Below are 22,737 nucleotides of genomic sequence, written 5' to 3' on the forward strand. Positions count from 1 at the left end.
AAGAACTCTCCACACTAGCACAATGTAAGTTAACTGATTAAAGGCACAACAGAGCATATGATACAAAAAGGATCATTAGGGTATGCTGAAACATAGTTATTTAGCTATACAATCTAAACCAGGAAAATAACCAAATAAAAATCACAAAGCCACTTATGTTCAAAAGACTGCTTAGCATCACAAACATCTACTATTCTGATAGCTAAGAGCATTAGGAAATCAGAATGGAAAAGGTAAATCTTGCCTACAGTCAGTAAAATATTGCAGAGAATAAAGTGTCAATAACATTTGTCTCAGTAAGGTCTATAATATTAACAAAGGTGATATGGCTATATCATTATTTTCCAAAATGCTCCCACTGCCATAAGCAAATATAACTAGGTTAGACTAAAAGCTCTTTGTGTTTTAAAAAAGACTATGTACTTCTAATCAGAATTTTTAAGAAACATCCATACTCTTCCACAAAGAGGTAAACAGAAGGTTTGTCTCACAGCTTGTGCAACTTCCTTTGCTCACATGTGTCTGGATACACGTTCTTCAAAGACAAATGTCAATACCCAGAAGGAATTCCATCCTGAATAGGACTCTGTCCTGAACCAATGTTTAACTTTGGAAGAACATTAGATGTAAGGAGTGATTTCACAACCAATAAATCACAAAATAAACTACTTGATAAAACTAGTATCAACTACATTAAAATTCAAGCATGCCATATAACTGATACAGTACTATAACCTACTGAATGCATACAGACATACCTGACTCACACTGGTAATTCTTAATGTCCTTTATTTGACAGTAGTGCCTAGAAAACTAGCATTGAATGTTTCCATCTTGAAAAAAATTATAACAAGATGAAAATRTAGAGACCTCTAGTCAATGCTCAAAATGTATTCTGTTACATAGCTGGCCAGTGAAACATATATTAAAAAAAATAAAAAGAGCAATAAATATGCCTTAGCTCAAGAAATATTAGTATCAACAAGGCAGTAACTATTTAGCATATTCTGTACTTGACAGGTACTTGGAAAAATTGACGCTGTTACATTCTTTGGCAGTTCCAATGTAAGATAACCAATAAATTCTAGTTGATATTGCAAAGAAAAGCCTTGCATTTGATACAGAGTTTTAGAGATATAAATATAGAAAAAGTATATGCACTATGGTATGTTTTGAATCCAAAACCTACCAAAAAATCCTTTTAATTTTTCTTAGTAATTTTTATTAAACAAAGCAATAAGGAAATAAAAAAGTCATCCCTTTAGAAGCAAAAACTCGCAAATCACACTGACAGGTGATTTGATGCATCAAGGAGGACAATGTAACCGGATATGAAGATGTTAAAAGAGAATTTCATTGCCATAATGAAATACTAAAAATATATTTTGCCTCAAAGAATACTTAAGTATTTAAAATAAATTTTGCTTATGCTGGCAACACAAATCTTTAGATCTTAATAAGCAAACACAAAAAAAGAAAATAAGCACTTAGGATTCAAAAAATGAAAAAAAAATCTTCACGAATAATATAATTCACATTTCAAATTGACAGAGGAAAAAATTGCCTCTTCTTTTCCCTTCCTCCCCAAATAGCCTCTTGAAGTACGTAGCAGTGACAAAACCATAAAGCATTTTTTTCTACTATTTTTTCTTTCTCCTTTCTTTTCTCTGCTGTTTAGCACATAGACTTGTAATCACAATGAAATGTCTTGAACTTTATTCACTGTGAAGAGTTTAAGGAAACTGAGATGGATCCTCTCCCCAGCCATCTCCCCATGAACTCTATGTGAATAAACTGCCAACTACACATGCACTGTTCCATACCACATTGACAGTATAAAAGCATCATTTAAAAAAATAATCCCCAGTAGGATAGTAAAAACAAAACAAAACAAAAAAAAACTTGCTACTTTGTGTATAGATAAGGGTTCCATTGGATAAAAGGAAAGCACTTTATTATGCAAAGAAAATACTGCTTGCCCTAAAATCTGCAATGATATTAATTATGATTAAAAAAAATAACTCAGCCACAAAAAGCACAGGAAAGTAATTGCTAGCACATGATCGCTGTTAAAAGACATAGAAAGTTTGCAGACATCCGCACCTATAGCAATCATGACAAATGAGAACAAGGCCCTATAAGTGAAAGAGGAACCCTTCCTTCTGCACCCCCGCATCCCGGCTTCTCGCTGTGCTAGAAAATCCATCTCTAGCTGTTTCTTTCCTCCCACCTCCACGGAGTTTTTTCTGGTTTTAAAGCAAGCAACCTTAGACTGTGGCCGGAGGCTGCTCCCCACGATTCCCTCCGCCACCACCCCCCACTCGTGTAAAGAGGCCAAGGAAGATGCATACCCACCATATCCAAGCGATCGTCTTGGAGACCCCAGAAGCGCGCTTCTGCCCCTACTATGGCCAAATCGCTCTGGCTCCTGGCTCCGCAACGCCACAAGGCCCCCTCCCCGCCCGGCGGGCACCCCCATCCCCGCTCTCCCGCCCCGCGGCGCGCTCTCCACCCAGCCGCAGAGTACACTCAGAGACAGCGGAGGCTGGAGAGGGGGAGGCAGCCGGGAAGAGCAGGGAAGGAGAAGAGGAGACGGCGGATGAAAGCAAGGAGCTGGGAAACCTACGCTCCTCTCGCTACACCTCGATCAATGGTGCAGCCCAACGGAGAAGCCCCAGCCCGGATGCTGCAAGGGGGGGGGGGCAGAGGTTGGGGGAGGGAGAGAAGAGGGAGGGCAGACGGGCACCCAACAAGCATATTCACCTGGGCTGTGGAGGGCTGTGGTGGTGTTCCTGCTGTTGTTGTTGCTGCTGGTGGCTGTTGTTGTTGTTGTTGTGGGTGACGATGAGGAAGGGGGTGAGGATGGGGGTGAGGAGAAGCAGGAGGAGGAGGAGGAGCAGGAGAGGAGCGGTTGTTGTTGATGGGTAACAGTCGCCAGGACTACGGTGACTATGGCGCTTGATTCACAAGGCAACGGTTGCTATAACTCACAAAAGGGAGAGAGCGAGCGAGAGAGGAGGAGGCGGCGGCCCAGCCGGAAAGGCCCGGAAGAGGCGGCGCCTCCCTGACTGACGGCGCCGCGGGCCCGCCAAGCGCCGGGGCGGAGCAAGACCGCGGCAGCCGCCGCTGCTGGGCTGCCTCCGCGGGTCTACCGCGGCTCCTCCGGCCGGGCTGCGCGGGAGGGCGCCAATCCTTCGCCTCGCCCCTCCGCGCCGGCGGGGCCGCTGGCTGCCCGCCGCAGTGGTGCGGCAGGGTGGGCGAGGCAGGAGGCGCGGCGCGGCCGCCCCCTTAACGGCTACTAACGGTCGCTAACGGCCGCGCCGGGCCGGCAGCGCGGGGGGCGTCGCCAGCGGGCAGCCCGCCTGGCCCGGGACCGTGGCCACTCTGACGCCACATCCGGCGGGCGAAGGGGGAGGTGCGAGAGGGCCCCGGATATGGGGCGGTGAGGGGCGATGCGGGGCTCCCGCCCGGCGCTGGCCCGGCAGCTGTTCCCCCTCCCCGCGCGGTGGGGTCCCGGGCCTCTTCCCCTCGGGGAATGGCTGTGAGGAGCCGCCGCTGGGAGGGGAGAGGAGGGRGTGTTGGGGCTATCCGGCCGCCGCCGCCATTTTGAGGCGGCAGAGACGATGGCGCCGGCGCGGCCTTTGCTCGCTGGCCGCGCTCCCGCCCGTCGCGGCCGGCTTGGGCGCAGCGGCAGGACGCGACTCTGGAAGGCCTGCGTTTCCGCCGTCGTCACCCTCCTTGACAGAGACACTGTGCTGCTTGTGGATGTGCGGGTCTGGGGAATGGACGTCTCAGCACATCCCTGCTTGCAGCTCCTTTCTGGCCTGTAAAAGACCAGTACAACTCTGTGCAGGCACAGCTCTTGCTCTCCCTGTATTTGTAAGCATGTAACCTCCTCACGAGTGCTTAACATGTGCTGTTTCTCTGTTGTTCAGATGTGGTTTGGCAATAACTTTTTTTAAATACCTGTATCCATAAGCACCTGGCAGTTGCCTCACATGGTCTACAAGTACTTCATCGCACCTGTGCCTACAGGTACAGATTGAAATTCTTTCATAACACAGAACCATTGGCAACCCCTTAATAGATTCACTGCAGTTTTCAGGCCTTATGCAATCTTCATCAGAGCCGTAACAGCTGCTTAAAATACTAAAATCTCAGTACATAAAAATACTCTTGATTGATAGAGCTGTGTRTAGCAATAACCCTGCATGAATAAAGAGATGCACTTTTCTAGGTGAAGGCATGCCATACTATTTTCTTCTATAGAACTAATCCTGAGATGCTAACCTAATAACTGCTCCACTAGGATCTTAGATCTGACTGCATATCAGGGTGATGGAAGAGCTCACACCCATTCATCTACAGTAATGGCCTTGTCAGTCAGAAACATTAATGTGAGAGATAACCATAAACAATCTGACTAACAATCGATAGTAATTTATTTAATTAATATTAATTCATTTGAAGGTAAAGTCTATTTTGAAGAATACCTTTTTTCCTGTCTGTCCAGCAAATACAAGTAGTTCTGTTTAGCAGATAATACATAAAAAGTTTTGAGGACTTGTGTATTCATTGAATTCTAAATTTCATCTGAATAATAGGATAATTTTAAAGGTTGGACACTGGATATTCAGCCTAATAAAACATTTACCAGAGAATTATCTCTCTAACTTCAAGTTAATGCTATAGCAACCTTCATGTCATCCATATTTTTTAAAAAAGTGTTGACCCCAAAGTTTGTTCTTTTTGATACTGTATGGGCTTTTTGTTCTGTCAGTTATCATTCTCATGCTTATTTGCTTGGTGGTAAGTGCCATAAAGTTGAGGGATAAAAGAAAGGAGTTGTGGGTTTGTTTTCTCAGATCATGGAACCTATATTCTTTGAAGGAACAAGTCAAACCTATTTCAAGCCTTGGCAGGAATTTAAAATGCATGTGTATATATATATAYACACACACATATCATATATATACATAGCAATATATATACATATGTATATTGCTATGTATATGTGTGTGTATGTATGTGTATATAAATGTATGTATATATATGTATATATGTGTGTATATATACATATGTGTATATATATATATCGCTAAGCTTTTCTTATTGACACAGTACATTTGCAGAATGTTTTAAAAACAATTTCAGTCTATAATTACACGATCACCTGCTATATAAGAAAGAGTATTAGCTGCCTTTGTTACAGGGAAATTACTAAATCTCTTCAATGATTTGACCTTTTTTTCTATGAAAATAATTTGAAGAGATACTCATTGAATCAGAGAAGGCAGCTCTCATGTTAACTTTTGAAGAAAGCCTTTTATTTTTTCTGATCTATGCAACAGTTACTTATTGCTAAATAATCAATAAAAGCATTAAATCACTTCATATAACTCTGGTAACTACTGGCAGTACTAAATGATCTGCCAAATAGAATTATGAAAGAGCTAATGATTAAAAGCAGTCTTGTTGTTAAAAGCCTTGTGTTTTATATTTAGATGTAAAATATTTTGCATATCTCAGAATAATCCTGTGCCACATTATGTGGACAAGGAGTAATCAAAATACAATGAAAAATTTTCAGTGAATAAAAACGGGGTTAAACAGAAGTCACTAATGCACTCTGGAAAGTTTCACTTTGTTATTGTCAATCAAAACTTTAAATAGCTCAGAAAAATCCTAGTTGCATATAAAGGAATTTGAACTGATATTTCTCATGTGAAGGAAGATAGTAAAAGAAAGGCTAGTCTAGAGTTTTCTTTTCCTGATAATAATGCCTTCCCTTTTTGATCTTGAATAGAAGTCTTTACATTCTCAAGGCTTTTCCAAAATGTAGAAGCTTATCAAGCTTTGATATTTTTATAAGGTTGTAATTAGCCTGTATACTGTCTTATAAAAGATAGTCATTTTTCGGTAAGTCCTCTTCATTAAGTAGCCTTTCCAAATGGTTTTCAGTTACACAGTCTTTCATTTATAGTATACCTGAAGTTTACCATAAGACATTCCTATAAGTCAGATTCTATAGAATCCAAAATAATTAATACCTGTGTATCTTACCAAACTATAAGGATGATACAAAATACTAAAGCAAGGTGTGTAAGAGTAAACTGGTTCAGACCAAGGGTGCATCTAGTTTTGTATTATTGTCCCAGTTAGTGTAAGTGAATGCCTGGAGAAGTGCAAAAGCAAGCACACATGTATGTCACTTCAGAACTTTCACAGCCTATGACTATTTTCAGCTAAAGAATCTTCTGAACTGTATGTGATTCATTTTTCTGATAAATTTTTTTCCAAGAATTTGTCCAGTCTGCTGTAAAATCTTTGCATCCACAATATATTTTGGCAAGAAGTGCCAGCAGTCTGCCAGCTGGTGGATGAAGAGCAAGTCCTCTTGCTTTGTCTGAACCCTCATCCCACTGGCTTCTTAGATGGTGTATGTTCCTGTGTGGATTGACAGTGGACAGCACCATATGATCTCTCCAAGCTGTGTATGATTTTGTAACTCTCTTCCATGTTCTCCAATTCATCTTCCAAGCCCCAAAAGATCACTCCACATTAAAAGCCATCCTTTTTATTGACCCCTTGATCTGATTAAATCAATCCACCTCAGTCAGTGATGAGGATAAAGTAATTAATTCTTTACCCATTGTAACAGCTAGTTAGGAATTGTCACTGCCTGCATTGTGGTCTCTGGTGGAGTTGGTGTGAATTGTTACCTTCAGCAAACTGCAGCTAGATTTTGTAACCACACTGAAGGCCAAATGAGCATTGCCATTTCTAGAAGAAAGCCAAACAACTAAATTAAAATAGTAAATTAATATTTTTTGTGAAGGTTCCGTGCAATACTTTTTGTGAGAACTGTATTATCTATTCCATGAATGACATTTTAATAGATAAAATAAAAAATCTAACAGCTTCTTTGATACTACTAGCCACTCTCAAGAATATATGCCTAGTAAATCTTAGTTTAAATTCAGCATATCATAGAATCAGTAAGGTTGAAAGGGACCTCTGGAGATCAGCTAGTCCACCCCCCCCTCCTCAAGCAGCATCACCTAGAGCATGGTAGACAGGGTTGCATCCAGGCGGGCCTTGAAGATCTTCAGAGGAGGAGGCTCCACAACCTCTCTGGGCAACCTCTTCCAGTGCTCTGTCACTCTCAGAGGGAAGAAATTCCCCCTCACATTCAGGTAGAACTTCCTGTGCTTCAATTTCTGCCCATTGCCTCTTGTTCTGTCACATGGGACAACTGAAAAGAGTTTGTCTCCCTGACACCCTCCCTTCAGATACTTGTACACATTGATAAGATCCCCCCTCAGTCTTCTCTTCCCCAGGCTAAACAGGCCCAGCTCTCGCAGCCTTTCCTCATAGGGCAGATGCTCCAGCCCTCTCATCATCTTCATAGCCCTACRGTGGACTCTCTCTAGTAGCTCCATGTCTCTCTYGTCCTGGGGAGCCCAGAACTGGACACAGGACTCCAGATGAGGCCTCCCCAGGGCTGAGTAGAGGGGCAGGATCACCTCTGTCGACCTGCTGGCAACACTCTTCTTAATGCACCCCAGGATACCGTTGGCCTTCTTGGCCACAAGGGCGCATTGCTGGCTCATGGTCAACTTGTCATCCACCAGCACTCCCAGGTCCTTCTCTGCAGAGCTGCTCTCCAGCAGGGCAGCCCCCAGCTGGTACTGGTGCCTAGGGTTATTTTTCCCTAGGTGCAGAACTCGGCACTTGCCCCTGTTGAACCTCATGAGGTTCCTCTCCGCCCAGCTCTCCAGCCTGTCTAGGTCTCTCTGAATGGCAGCACAGCCCTCTGGTGTGTCAGGCACTCCTCCCAGCTTGGGATCATCAGCAAATTTTCTGAGGATGCACTCTGTCTGCTCATCCATGTCACTGATGAAGAAGTTGAGCAGTATGGAAGCCAGTACTGAGCCCTGGCGAAGTCCACTAGCCACAGGCCTCCAACTAGACTCCACATCACTGATGATGACCCTCTGAGCTCTGCCTTTCAGCCAGTTCTTAATGCACCTCACTGTCCACTCGTCTAACCCACACTTCCTGAGCTTGCCTAGGAGGATGTTATGGGAGACAGTGTCAAAAGCCTTGCTGAAGTCAAGGTACACAACATCCACTGCTCTCCCCTCGTCTGCCCAGCCAATCTTTCCATCATAGAAGGCTATCAGATTGGTTAAGCAGGATTTCCCCTTGGTGAATCCATGCTGACTACTCCTGATCACCTTCTTTTCCACCGTATGTCTGGAGATGACATCCAGAATGAGCCGTTCCGTCACCTTTCCAGGGATGGAGGTGAGGCTGACCRACCTGTAGTTGCCTGGGTCCTCCTTCTTGCCCTTCTTGAAGACTGGAGTGACACTGGCTTTCTTCCATTCCTCAGGCACCTCTTCAGTTCTCCAGGACCTTTCAAAGATTATGGAGAGCAGCTTGGCAACAACATCCGCCAGCTCTCTCAGTACCCGTGGGTGCATCCCATCTGGGCCCATGGATTTGTGGATGTCTAGCCTGCCCAGAAGGTCTCTAATCCTTTCCTCCTCAACCAAAGGAAAGTCTTCCCTTCTCCGGACTTTCTCTCCCACACATCCAGGCTGCAGGATTCATGGGGTCTGCGCTTAGCAGTGAAGACTGAAGCAAAGAAGGCATTCAGTAATTCTACCTTCTCTGCATCCCTTGTCACCAGGGCCCCCACCCCATTCAGTAGCGGGCCCACATTTTCCCTAGTCCTCCTCTTGCTCCTGATATATTTGAAGAAGCCCTTCCTGTTGTCCTTGACATCCCTTGCCAGACTCAATTCCAGCTGGGCCTTAGCCTTCCTCGCAGCATATTTACATACTCTGGCTGCATTCCTATAATTCTCCCAAGTAGCCTGTCCCCTCTTCCACATTCTTCTTCTATCTGAATTTGGCCAAGAGCTCCTTGCTCACCCAYGCAGGTCTCCTGCCCCTTTTGCTGCACTTCTTACTCAAAGGGATGCACCGCTCTTGAGCTTGGAGGAAGTGATGTTTGAATACTAGCCAGCTCTCCTGGACCCCTCTTCCTTCTAGGGCCTTAACCCATGGGATTCTTCCAACTAGGTCTCTGAAGATCCGAACGTCCGCTCTCCTGAAGTCCAGGGTTACAATCCTGCTTGTTGCCTTCTTTCYTGCAGGATCCTGAACTCCACCATCTCATGGTCACTGCAGCCAAGGCTGCCCCCAACCTTCACATCTCTAACCAGTCCCTCTCTGTTGGTAAGGACAAGGTCCAGCAGGACACCCTTCCTCGTAGGCTCTTCCACCATTTGTGACAAAAAGTTATGATCTATGCATTGCAGAGCCATGTAAGTGTAAACCATTTAAAAATGAATCATCCACTTGTTTACATAGGTTCAGCTTCTTTGTTGAAGTCAAATGAGGATACTTTATCACTAGACTAGAGAAGATAGATAGTCTAGGGTCTTCTGGTAGGCTTGGCATTTGCAAACAGCAGCCTATGTTTGTGATTTAATATTTTGTGTATGGAGTCGGCTGGCCAAATATATGTGACGTTCTGGAAAAAACAAACTTGCAGTGGGAGTATGGTATATGATCAAGGGCATTGTGGCCTGCTTTTGGCACAAATATGTATGGTTTTTGCATGACACTAATTCCCCTCATTGCAATGAGCCCAGAAAAAACATTTCTTTAGGCATCTTAGGTGCGTTTTCATTCCTTTCTTAATTTGTACACTGAAATCTGTTAAACTCAAAACCTGTAACATGTAAAAGCTTAAAAATTGTTGCTGTTTTGGGATTTTCTTTTTTTTTGGGGGGGGGGCTAGTTTTGAACACTGCAGACATGTAAAAAGATTTGCAAGCCCACTGACCTTCTGCACAGACAGCTTCCTATTAACTTAAGTGAGGTTCTTTGAGAATCCCAAGCTCATTTTCACTGCAACTCCTTGCTGGCTTCCAGGGTGCCCAGCAAGGCAGGCAGGATCTGATGGTGAGAGAGAGGAGGAAGAGAAGGCCCTGGCCGTGCCTGTTGGCAGAGACCATGGAGCTGCAAAACAGTGGTACATACTGCATATACATACTTTCTCTACACATACTTTCCTTCAATTTAATGCAGCAATTCAGTAATTCACATAAAGAAGAGGCTAAAGAAGAATATTTTTTCAAAATTGGAGAGATTTGAAAATAGGAAATATTACAGGTTAATGGTGCAGGCATTTTGTTTTGATTTTTTCCTTCTACACAGATTTATCAAAAAAGATAGGTTTCTGGCATAAAAAAGTAAGATTTTGACATTTGATTCACGAGAGTCTTATGGAAAGAGTAATAAGAAGCATGAGAGTTAAATGGTCATTCAAAAGCCTTTGAACTGAGTGATTAACAGAAATAATTAAATTATTGCAATAAGTAAATGATGTGTTTATAAATATGTTAAAACATCTGGTTATTAATGGAGAAATGTTTTATGTAGCTGAAGATACACAATATTAAATATAGGCTTCTCATTGTAATTTTATTGTTTAGCTAGAAAAATAACTTCTTAAGGAAGAATGCTTGTTTGAAGGAATGATTGCACAGAAATTAGTGCTAACATGAATAATAAAGATTGTGTATAAAATGCTTATTCTTGGCAAAAGATTGCTCATGATGTTAATGACTGTATGTATCTGCCTTCTGAATAAGAACAAAACATTTCTTCATTTAACAGTTTGCAGTTTCAAACCTAGAAAAGTAGAAAAATTAAATAAATCAGAACTCTAATTGTAATAATTTTAGAAAATAGCTCTCTGAAAATTTAAATCTTATTATGTTATCAGAGTTGCTACCTTATAAATGTAAGTTTCAGTCTCTGTTGTTCCTTGCTGAGAGTAGCACAGGACAGCAGTATTCTGTTTACTGTAATTACACTGTGCCCCATCCCCTGTTCATCACTGTTTCCAATCTCAAAATCACCGAATTGCTGAGGCTGGCAGACACCTCTGTAGATCATCTAGTCCAAACCCCTTACTCAAGGCAGTTACTTAAAGCAAGCTACGCAGGACCATGTGCAGTCACGTTTTCAGTATCTCCACGGGTGGAGTCGACACAATCCCTCTGGACAGCTTGTTCCAGGGTTCAACCACCCCTACAGGAAAACAGTGTTTCCTTGTGTTGGGATGGAGTTTCCTGAGTTTCCGTTTGTGCCCACTGCCTCTTGTCCTGTCACTGGGAACCACAGAGAAGAGCCCGGCTCCACCATCTTTATACTCTCCAACCAGGTAATTATATAYGTTGATAAGATCCCCCAGATCCTCCTCTTCTCCCAGCTAAGCGGACACAGCTCTTCAGCCTCTCCTTCTGTGACAGATACTCAAGTCCCTACATCATTTTTGTGGACCCTTGATGGACTTGCTCCACTATGCCCATGACTCTTTTGTCCGCTGGAGCTCTGCACCCACTCTGGACACAGCACTCCAGATAGGCCTCACCAGTGCTGAGTCAGGGGGGAAGGATCACCTCCTTCCACCTGCTGGCCTCACTTGCCCCAGTGCAGCCCAGCACACTGCTGGCCTTTGTTGCAGGGGCATACTRCTGACTCTTGGTCAAATTGGTGTCCACGAGGAACCTCATGGCCTTCTCTGCCAAACTATTTTCCAGCCAGTCAGCCCCCAGCCTGTACTGGTGCACAGGCTTATTCCTCCCCAAGCACTGGGATTGACATTTCCATCTGTTCAACTCCTTGAAGAACCTTTCAGCCCAGTTCTTGGGCCTGTGAAAATACCTCTGAATGGCAGCACAACCATCTAGTATATCAGTATCTTCTCTCAGTTCTGGATCTTATGTAAACTTGCTGGGGTATGCCATTAGTGACTGGTCTCCAGCTGGACTTTATACCACAGATCATAACCCTCCGAACCCAGCAGTTCAGCCGGTTTCCAGACCACCTCACTGACTATTTCTTTAGCCTATACTTTCTTAGCTTGTCTATGATGGTGTTATGGGAGACAGTGTTGAAAGCCTTGCTAAAGTCAAGATAAACTGCTCCCTCYTCATCCACTGAGCTGGTTATCTTATTGAAGAAGGCTATTAGGTTAGTTAAGCATGATTTCCCCTTCATAAATCCATACTGACTGCTCTCAATTACCTGCTTGTTCTCCATATGTTTGGRAATGACTTTCAGGATTATTTTCTCCATTGCCTGCTCAAAGATTGAGATAACRCTGTCCAGTTCTGGATCTTGCTTCTTCCCCTTCTTAAATATAGGAGCTTTTTTCTGGTCCTCAGTAACTTCCCTCCGTTGCCTTGACCTTCTGAATATAGTCAAGAGTGGCCTCGCAGTGACATCAACCAAGACCTTCAGCACTATTTCCCATCAGAGATTTGATCCCATCTGGGCTTGTGAACTTTACTACGTCCAGTTTGTTTAAAAGTTTCTTAACCTGGTCCTCTCCATCAAAGGTAAGTTTCCTGTGCTGCAGACTTCCCACTGGTCTCAGGAATGTGGGATTCCTGAAGGCCAGTCTTAAGAGTAAAGGTGAAGGCAAAGAAGAATTTGGGCACCTGAGCCTTTTCCTTGTCCTGTCYACCAGATCAGCCCCCAGTATGCGCTCCCTGTTCAGCAGTGGGCCCACATTTCCTATATTCCTATTCTTTCTGCTGCCAAGGTACGTGAAAAAGCACATATTGTTAGCTCTCATACTTCTTGCCAGATTCAGCTTCAGGTGGGCTTTTGGTTTTCCTAATCCCATTCCTGCATGCTTGGACAGTGTGACTATATTCCTGCTGGAGCACCTGTCTCTGCTTCCACCTGCTGTACACTTCCCTTTTATTTTTGAGTTTAGTCAGGAGCTCCTTGTTCATCCATGTAGGCCTACTGCCATCTTTGCTTGGTTTCCTGCTCACTGGGGTGGACGGTTCGTGGGTTTGTAGTGGGTGACACTGCAATACCAGCCAGCTCTCCTGGACCCATCTTTTATCCAGGACTGTATCCCACAGGATTCTCTCAAGGAGATTCTTGAACAGGCCAAAGTCTGTTCTGAGGTCCAGGGTTGTAGTCCTGCTTTTTGCCCTTCTCCTTCCTTGCAGAATCCTGAACTCCACTATCTCATGATGGAGCCAAACCTGCCCCGACCTTCACATCTCCCACCAGTTCTTCCTTGTTTATAACAATTGGGTCCAGCAGAGCATCTCCCCTTGTCAGTTCCTCAATCATCTGTGTTAGGAAGTTGTCATCAATGTATTCCAGAAACCTTCTTCATTGCTTGTGCCCTTCTATGTTGTTCCTCCAGAAATTACTGTGGTCATTCAAGTCTTGTAAGAGGACCAGGTCCTGTGAATATGAAGCTTCCTCTAGCTGTCTAAAGAAGGACAGACATATTTATTCTTCCCAGTCAGACAGTTCTAGCAGATGCTGACAGCATTGCCCCCATGCTGATTCGCCCTCCAGCCCAGTCCCATTTGTGCTTGACTTTGTCATTGTCTGTCTGAAGCCAGAGCTCCATTCATTTCTGCTGCTCTCTCACATAAAGAGCATCTCCCCTTCCTCATTTTCCAGGCTTTTCCTTCCTGAAGAGTCGGTATCCATCCATGGCAGCACTGCAGTCATAAGAGCTATCCCACTGCATCTCCATGACACCTAATTCTAGGGGCCTAATCACTTTTCCATATTAAGTAACTGACACTTTCAAGATGGCTGAAGTATTTTCTTAATCTGTTGTGAATTACAAAAATCCTACTGCATTTGAATCCATAGGGTGTATTTCCAAAGATATTAAATGTGTGATACTTATAAGAAAACAGTCTTACCTTCCATTGCTTTTAAGAACAAAAAGGGTATGTTTTCTCAATGTAGACATCTCTTCTGCCGAATTTGGTATTAGGTTTTTGATGTGTACATTTTAAAATGACCATGATTAAGTGCATGTATCACAAATCAGAAGTTATTTCAAGTACTATGGCATGTTTTATATTTTATTTTTGGCAGGATGTAGGGGGAACAGTAAGATCTACATTGTGCGAGTTGTTCACTGCCAACTACAGTGTTGGTTGAAATACAAAGTTACTATGCAAAGAAAGACAAATATGGTCTTTGAAGACAAGAAAGAAAAAGCATTGAGAAGTGTTCAGATTTTCCCAGTGTCCCCATGAGCCAACAGAAGAACAAGAAATTTGAATCTTCATATTTTGCACCACAATAGAACTATTTAGCTTCCCCTGTAGCTGGATGATCATTACACAAGCTTATAAGGGCCTCATTTAAAAGCAGGCATTTCATAGCAGAAAAAGGTCCTCCCTGAGCCTTCTGATGTCAAGCATCAGACACCACTATTACCTCTATACCCTTTCACAGAGTACATCCTACAAGTCATGTGCAGTGGCTGCAGGGAGATTTTAGCTGTAGCTTTAGCATGTAGTCAGAAAGTCTGTCTCTCTTACAGGTGTGTACATTGACATTTTCACCCACAAAGGGAAGGCGGGTGGCTGAAAATGTAGGTAGCTCTTATCCAAGTAATGCCAAGTGTGTGCTGGGGGGAGTGTGTGGGAGGGGAATGAGATTTTCGGTGCACAGAGCAATGCGAATGTTGCATAGCTGGCGTGCAACATCTACCAAAAGCAGAAGCTGGAGCCCTGACTTGGATATCAGGAGCTGCCCACACAGCTCATGAGAAGTTTTAGTTGCTTCAAGATGACATTTCTGCTTAGCCTGTGCTAGAGCCCTATTTCAATCCCTCCCGGCCAGTGCTTCAGCTTCAGAGCTGCTCTCCCACTGCCCACCACATTGCCTGAAAATGGGACAAGGTCCTGTCCCACCAAAAGGCCAAGATCTACGTCACTTTCGGGGCACTCAGTGCACCATGAGCAGCATCATGTGCCCTTGCCTTCCCTCTAGGTAAAGCTGAAAGGTGGATAAGCAATGCCAGGAGGCGCTTGGCTGATTCTTCCTGCTAATTGGGTGTTTGAATATTGGATATTCTGAATATTCACTGGATACTTGAGGGCAAAGTTCTGGGAAGGGGAGAGAAAGAAGGATGGAGATACCAGCTTCCCACAAGTAAGAATGAAGGGGAATATCATGAAAAAAATCCCCAAGGCAAATATTAAGATATCAGTTGTTTCATCAGTAGTAGGTCTAATGACTTTCATTGGGGAGGATAAGCAAAAAATTTTGTGGTATACTTCAAGCATAGTAAAAGAAGAAAATAATGTAGCTTGCTATATGTAAAAAGTTATTACATATTGTAAACTTGCTACACCTTGCCTCTGTTGCTATATGCTGCTTTGCTATTAGCGTTACCCCTATTTACAGGATGGTGCAGTTGCACATTGCCCTTAAGGGGAAAACAAGGCAAGACTTCCTGGAAATTTACAAAGTTTTTCTTTGAGAGGTGGGGGAAGAGTGTCCCACCATCCTCAGTCACACCTTGTGTCACTAAAGACTGTGCCATAATACCTGAACTACGCAGACAGCTCTAAGTTCCAAATTAAAATTTAATTCTGGCATTTCTAGAATTCTGAATATAACTTTACAATTTTACTATTCTTTGAATGAATTTTTTGTATATTAATTTTCATAAGAATGAGCATTATGCCTAATTCTATCATTATCTATCTTCATGAACCAATAAGCTGACTTTGACTATATATGTTTTAAGTACTTCTCCATTTATATGCAAAGCTGAAGAGCCCAGAAACTGTTTTCAGGCAAAGTTAGTTTACATTTTACGTACTTTCTCAGTAGTTGAGAGCAATACTCAATAATGGGATTATAAAATGTTCTACTGTAAAAGGATATATTAATGTTATTATGTACTATCTTATAAATAGAATTTATAATGTTTTCACAATATTAAAATATTTTCATTTTACAAGACCCCACTCAATAATACTTCATTTGTAATTTTTCCCCCTTCTCACTATCTTCTTTTCTTTCTCCTTTATTTTAGGAGGGGGGGGGGATTCTTTGGAGAGTTCAGGACTCAATCGACGTCAGTAGAAAATAAATTTCTCAACATTTTCAATTTTTGTATTGTAATATGTGATGCAAAATCAATGCTATTCTATTGGATTCTTTGCTCTTTTTCTCTCCATATATATATATATGTGTATGTATATGTATGTACACACACGTATATATACGTACACACACACACACACACACACACACATATATATATACATTTGAACCCAGACAAGGAAAATGTTTTAGATATAGATATAGATATAGATACAAATATAGATATAGCTATAAATAAATCATGCTATGTACATGTATACCTATGTATACACACACACACATATGTGTATATATATGTATGTATATGTATATATTTGTAATGTATGTACATAATGTACATAATTTGTAATATATGTATATATTAAGACATTTTATTTGTCTGGGTTCAAGTAGATTTAATCAAATTTTAGAAGTAATATCACTGGTGTTGGCCCTTTTGATTAAGTCTCTAGGCTTTATTCTTAGGAAATCTATGAAGTTATTAGTTTACTTAGCACCCTACTTAATTTCAAAGTATTATCTTTTCCCTGTACATGAAATAAAATTTCAGTTTATACTAGTAATTAAAGTACAGCTCTATCTGAAAAATGACTACACAATATGGCATTTTTTTTATTAAATAAGGACTCTGTGTGTACAAGATACAGACTGGGAGGGAGATAGGGGGCTGAGCTATGGAAATCTCAGAAGTGAGAGGGGGGAAAGAACTTAATGAAACAGGATGAAAAAGTAACCTTAATAGAGAAGTAATGTAAGTACTGTAGGAATCCTGGACCTTTTACCAGAAGATATTTACCTTTGCCCTCAAGAGTCTGGAGACTATTGCTCCAGAGGAGAAAAGGACAAAAGGGAAGACCCAAGGTTTTGCAGTATTTGTTTATTTTTATGCTTTAAAAGGAAGCACATGGCTTGGAGCCAGCTCTGGGTGCATTTGTCACGCACCAATCCTTTTCTGAAGAGCAGTTGTTGGGACAGAAAAGGGAGAATAGGGGAGGCAGCTCAACTGTTTCTTGAACCCTCTCCAGGGGGCTCTAATAACTTCCCACATTCATGCCGAGATTTGAGAGTGGATTATCAAACACGAGAAAAAATTGAGTTCTTAAATCAGTCTAAAGTAAACCTGTAGAACTTTCAGGACCAAGCTTCTGCAGCTTCTAAAGCTCTGCTCATGGAAAACTGTCCTTAATTGCACTGGTGGTTTCTTCTGGTCCATTTCTAAGTGTTGAAACGAATTTTCTTCCTGAAAACTCATGTTGCAGCTTTCCTGTGCAGGTTAAGAAAAGAAATAATGTATTTGATTTTCAGATATTCCAGAACACTCACATAATCTCTGTATCTAGCAAGTTTGACTAATATACAAGGATTAACCATTTGGCAATTGTAGTACCAAATACTCACTACAGTTGAAACAGAAGGAAGAGTTTTATAGTTACCTACTTGCAATTTGGCCAAGATGCCAGGAACAGTTTTGTACAGAGAGCATCYATGAACATAAATGAGATGTTATCAACAACTATTTACATTGAATGAAAAAGAATTGCCATATAATCCAGGATCAGCACCATCRAATGACAGAGTAGGGGGCAAGTTAAGAAGAAGGCTGACAAAAACTCTTCCAGCCTTTGAAAATGGATTAACTTCATAACATGCTGTGCAGAAACAGCATCGATGCCAAAAAGGGCCTGAAATTCTCTATCCAGGGAGAAACATTCAATTTTCCCACATGCAAAAACCCTTCATAGAATCATAGAATCAGTAAGGTTGGAAGGGATCTCTGGGACCTCTAGTCCAACCTCTCAGCTCAGCAGGGTCACCTAGAGCATGGTCGACAGGGTTGCATCCAGGCAGGCTTTGAACATCTCCAGAGAAGGAGACTCCACAGCCTCTCTGGGCAACCTGTGCCAGTGCTCCATCACTCTCAGAGGGAAGAAATTCCCCCTCACATTCAGGCGGAACTTCCTGTGCTTCAATTTCTGCCCATCGGCTCTTGCTCTGTCACACTGGGCAACTGAAAAGAGTTTGTCCCTGTCCCCTTGACATCCTCCCTTCAGGTACTTGTATACATTGATAAGATCCCCCCATCTCTGACTCATGTAATTCTACACTCTTGAAAAGGGATGAGAGCTCCTAAGTTTATGAGATATTAGCATTTTCACAAGTCCAGTGGACTCCAACCTCTATGCAGAGACTCTCCTCTTTCCCCCACCAGGAAGAAACAAGGGAAACCCAATCTTCCCCTTCCCTTTAGTGAGGCCAGAAGCCACCAGCTGCCTGGTGAGTCCATGGATGTGTGCCAGCCTGCCAGTCCCCTACTTGCCCCTATTTTAGGGGAGCCCATTGCAAAAAATAGCATTATCAACCTGCCCAGGTGAATATAGCTAGGACACCTCTCTATGTGGGGAAGGGTGCAGGAGCATATCAAGGGGAAAGCCTGAGGTCGTGGGAAGAAACAGGGAATGCTGAAACAGGAGTGTGTGCAGAGTTACTGGTGCAATGAAGGGATGGAGAATGCTTAAGAGACCATAAGCAAAAATCTGTAGGAAACTAGGCTTCATTAGTTCTCATTCTGCCAGAACAATTTTATCTATTTTTATTTTCAGAAAGCTAATGTGAAGAGAAATATTTGGTGGCATGGCAGTGTATTATCATGTTTTCTTACATGTTAACCAGCCAGAAGGTGTCTGCTATAGGAGAAGATGAATTTAGTAGCAATATTTCCATTTCTACAGGAGTAACAGCATGCCACCAACTGCAGAAGAAAAGTGAAATGAAGGAAACAGATGATAAGAAAATGCTTTTTCACATCTTTTATGCACTAATTGCCCCTATCATGCCATTCATTGGCACTGGTTTTGAAAAATAATATTACCAACCTAGCCAAGTGAAAATAACTATTCTGCACCTCCAAAAAAGATTGAGTTTGAAATCCTTAAAATCTTTGAGGATGTTATATTTGTGCTGCTTCTATTTACTTTCATAAGAGTTGTCCCTGAGCCATTTTCTCCCTAACTGAAAGTAACTTCTAAGGGTCAAAACCCAGCCTTAGATACATGTGTAAAATACATCGTATTGCTTGCTGAACTCTTTTAATCCTCAACCATTTTGGGATAAATGAGCTGCCTTTCCACCCTCCTAAATACCTTAGTCTCTTGCAACATTTCACTTTGCTTTGCTTCTAGTACTTTTGCAGTCTTTCCTTTTTCATGTTGCTATGTCCTTTACCCACCTCCTATCTTCTCTTGAGTCTCTGCATGTGCTTATTCAGATCTCTAATCCTCCCCCAGCTCCAAAACAGCTGCCAGTGCTGGTAGATGGTTCTCATCTCATCAAGCCCAGAAGGCTGTAGGATCAACCCAACTTTGAAGTACACCTGCTTACTGCAGATTCGAGGCGTGTTGCAAACTCTTCAAGGATTTAGTCCGCAGAAGTCTCCATATGAAAAGGCTCTGGCTCCACACAAGTAGTGTTTTCCTTTTAAACTAGCAGCAATATCATAGAATCATAGAATCAGTAAGGTTGGAAGGGACCTCTGGAGATCATCTAGTCCACCCCCCCCTCCTCAAGCAGCATCACCTAGAGCATGGTAGACAGGGTTGCATCCAGGCGGGCCTTGAAGATCTTCAGAGGAGGAGGCTCCACAACCTCTCTGGGCAACCTCTTCCAGTGTTCTGTCACTCTCAGAGGGAAGAAATTCCCCCTCACATTCAGGTAGAACTTCCTGTGCTTCAATTTCTGCCCATTGCCTCTTGTTCTGTCACATGGGACAACTGAAAAGAGTTTGTCTCCCTGACACCCTCCCTTCAGATACTTGTACACATTGATAAGATCCCCCCTCAGTCTTCTCTTCCCCAGGCTAAACAGGCCCAGCTCTCGCAGCCTTTCCTCATAGGGCAGGTGCTCCAGCCCTCTCATCATCTTCATAGCCCTACGGTGGACTCTCTCTAGTAGCTCCATGTCTCTCTYGTCCTGGGGAGCCCAGAACTGGACACAGGACTCCAGATGAGGCCTCCCCAGGGCTGAGTAGAGGGGCAGGATCACCTCTGTCGACCTGCTGGCAACACTCTTCTTAATGCACCCCAGGATACCATTGGCCTTCTTGGCCACAAGGGCACATTGCTGGCTCACGGTCAACTTGTCATCCACCAGCACTCCCAGGTCCTTCTCTGCAGAGCTGCTCTCCAGCAGGGCAGCCCCCAGCTGGTACTGGTGCCTAGGGTTATTTTTCCCTAGGTGCAGGACTCAGCACTTGCCCCTGTTGAACCTCATGAGGTTCCTCTCCGCCCAGCTCTCCAGCCTGTCTAGGTCTCTCTGAATGGCAGCACAGCCCTCTGGTGTGTCAGGCACTCCTCCCAGCTTGGGATCATCAGCAAATTTTCTGAGGATGCACTCTGTCTGCTCATCCATGTCACTGATGAAGAAGTTGAGCAGTATGGAAGCCAGTACTGAGCCCTGGCGAAGTCCACTAGCCACAGGCCTCCAACTAGACTCCACATCACTGATGATGACCCTCTGAGCTCTGCCTTTCAGCCAGTTCTCAATCCACCTCACTGTCCGTTGCTCTAACCCACACTTCTACTTATCTAGGAGGATGTTGTTAGGACATTGTCCAAGCTTGAGGACTGCTAAGGTAATGCAGCAACTGGAGTTGGGGCAGTTTTCTTTTTAGTTCATACATGTAATTTGAATCTTCTTTTATGGTGTGATTATTTTCAGCTGAACTATACCAGCTTGTATGGCTTCATCAGGAAACAAGCACCAGGTACAAAGAAATATTTAGAATCGGAGGTCATCTAGTTGACTGCAACCATACTGAGAAAAATGGTAATTGGTGGACATTTGGAAGGAAAAGAAAGGAGGCAGCAAGGCGCTAAACATTACTTGATAAATTTCAAAACTCACACACCAAGACTTGTCATTAATGTTAAAACAAATAAATGAAAAGATGGAGGTTAACTGCTAGGATATCCTGGGAAAAAGCTGCAAGCTTTGGATGTTATAATAAAAGAAGTTTAAATCCACACCAAGGTAGAACTAAGAAACATTTAACCGTTCCTCTTTAAGAAGGGTTACATATATCAACTGAGGAGTTATACAAATGTTAATATTTATGTTGAACTTAGAAAAACATTGAAATAGTTAAAATAGTTCAGAACAGAAAAAAATACCAAGTTTTTTTTCCATGCTAAAAGATTATATAAATCTACATTGGAGGAAGCCCTGCCAGGGCTCACTAAGGTTTAAGTGGTTACCTCAGTACTTGATTCATGTTCTCCATTATCGACTGTAATGAGTGAAGGGAATGGCTCATCATCTGAGCCCAGCCCGGGGCCTAGAGGCTGCTTTAGTACTCGCTCTCCACTGTTAACTTGTCTAGATGTCATTAGCTCTCCRGAAGTGGATCAGAGTTTTCTAATTATTGGAACAAAACCTACTAGTATTATTACTGTGGTAACGCGAAAATGAGCATGGCTCCATCACAGCCCTTAAAAGCGTTCCGTTAGTAGTTACAAAGATCTAAAAATGCCAAATCATGCTTAAAAGCTAGAAGAGGCAGACTAAAGCACAGTCAGGTATGAGCGGGAATATTGTCATTTTAATCCCCTTCCAATACGTAAATGTAATTAGATATTTGCTTACCTTAAATTCTAATAATATGTGCACATATATATATACCTTTTTTTTTTCCTGCTAGAGTGAAGGAAGTGTGGAGAGAAGTGGAGGGTTCTCAGCACAACGACAACAGCGAAAGCCCAGTGTGTCGGAGTTAGGTGAATGACAGGTTCCTCATGGGTCTTTCCATTTTCCATCCTGTGGGATTAGTCTGAGGCGTTGGAAGGACAGAGGGGGAATGCTGAGCCGCAGTTCGCATCCTTCACTGCCGGTCAGAGTGTGCAGGAGGAGCCGGCTGCTGCTGCAAGCTGCCCCCCGCTGCTTACGGGGAGCAGTGAGGCAGGAGCTCTTCAGCCCCTGTGTTCTTGGCTGCTTCCTGCAGCCCAAATCTGATCTTTTCCAAGTACTTCCTGGTTACATTTAATATTGACTCTGTGGTGTTATTACGAAACTGTTTGGTTACACATGCAAAATTGGTAATGAAATAATTAACAGAGAAGTTTTAATTTCCTTCATAGTATTAAAATGAACTGAGGATAAGGGTCATGATCTCATATTAAAATGGAGAGTGGTGAACTAGTTGAATTAAGGCATTAGTTGTCAGTGGGGAGTCTGACCTCTGCAGTCTTGTACGGAGATCTGTGAGCTGGCTGGGTACACACCTGGCAAGCTCACATCGCTGAAGATCTTCCAGGACCTGTTAGAAGTCCATGATGAACTAAACTGTCATTAGCTCTGCAAAGACTCGGACTTGCCTGTTTTAGAATACAGGACTTGTTCAACTGAACGCAGTGAAATGCTTGCTGTGTTTAAGGTCAATAAAATAAAATAAAGTAAGTGAAGTGAAATAAATCATGACTGGAGAACTAAGCCTGAAAATCTTTTTAGTAGCAAGACTAAGTCCTGTTTTCTTTTTGAATGAAAATTAGAAATATCCTTAGTTAAGACTAAACCAAAAATTCTTTGGTTTTCCTTCCACACTTAAGTCAAGGAATCTTTCTTTTAACCTTCACTAACTTTCTTTTTTGCAGTTGGCCTACTGGCAGCTTTTCCTGTTCTCAAGATTGTTAGTTTGTCTGTAACAAAGCAAGGCCCATTCCTTTCATGTGAAAAAGTAAAATCAGGTTTAGTTTTAGTGTCAATC

This window comes from Rhea americana, unplaced genomic scaffold (genome assembly GCF_003343005.1).
Source record: "Rhea americana isolate MKP2758 unplaced genomic scaffold, rheAme1 scaffold_459, whole genome shotgun sequence".
In the NCBI taxonomy this organism is placed as follows: domain Eukaryota; kingdom Metazoa; phylum Chordata; class Aves; order Rheiformes; family Rheidae; genus Rhea; species Rhea americana.